The sequence below is a fragment of the Pseudophryne corroboree genome, chromosome 1 (assembly GCF_028390025.1).
Source record: "Pseudophryne corroboree isolate aPseCor3 chromosome 1, aPseCor3.hap2, whole genome shotgun sequence".
Classification (NCBI taxonomy): Eukaryota; Metazoa; Chordata; class Amphibia; order Anura; family Myobatrachidae; genus Pseudophryne; species Pseudophryne corroboree.
In genome coordinates this window covers 1015762164-1015762807 of record NC_086444.1, presented here as the reverse complement: position 1 = coordinate 1015762807, position 644 = coordinate 1015762164, and positions in this window count along the sequence as shown.

Genomic DNA, 644 nt, shown 5'->3' with positions numbered 1-644 from the left:
GCGGCCGGTGACCCGTTACAGAAAAAAAAATTGGTCTGTCAGGGGGGGTTTCTGGGTACTCAGAAACTCCCCCTGCGTGTGCCACTGCTGATGTATTGCATCATTTAAGCCATGCCCCCCGCTGTGTAATGCTGCTATTACCAGCATTATACTGCAGGGGGCATGGCTATGATGATGCGATTCAACAAGAATCGTGTCATCGACTGCCCGGACTGCCCACTTTACTCACTGAGTGGGCGGCCGGACAGGGGGACCCCAGAAATCGGGAAACTTGCCTGCCTGCTCTTCCGGGGGGCCGGGAGGGTCACCTGATTTTTGGGAGCCTCCCGGACATTCCGGGAGAGTAGGCAAGTATGCAGCACCCTCTCCTAGTGATTGGCATGCTGCTGATCACTGCTGATTAGTCAGCATGGCAGGACCCCCCACCAAACGACTGCAGACAATAGCAGCCTCTGGGAAAGTGAAAATTACCCCCCCCCCCTCAAGCTGCCCCTGTGTTCCTGGCTTTTAAAATGATAGTCACAATGGTAGCAATGTTACCGATGGTTGCAATGTTTCCAATGGTGCTGTCCTATGTTCCAATGTTTGGGAGAATTTTTTTTTATTGATATTATAAAAGTTTTGTTTTTTTAAATAAAATCATT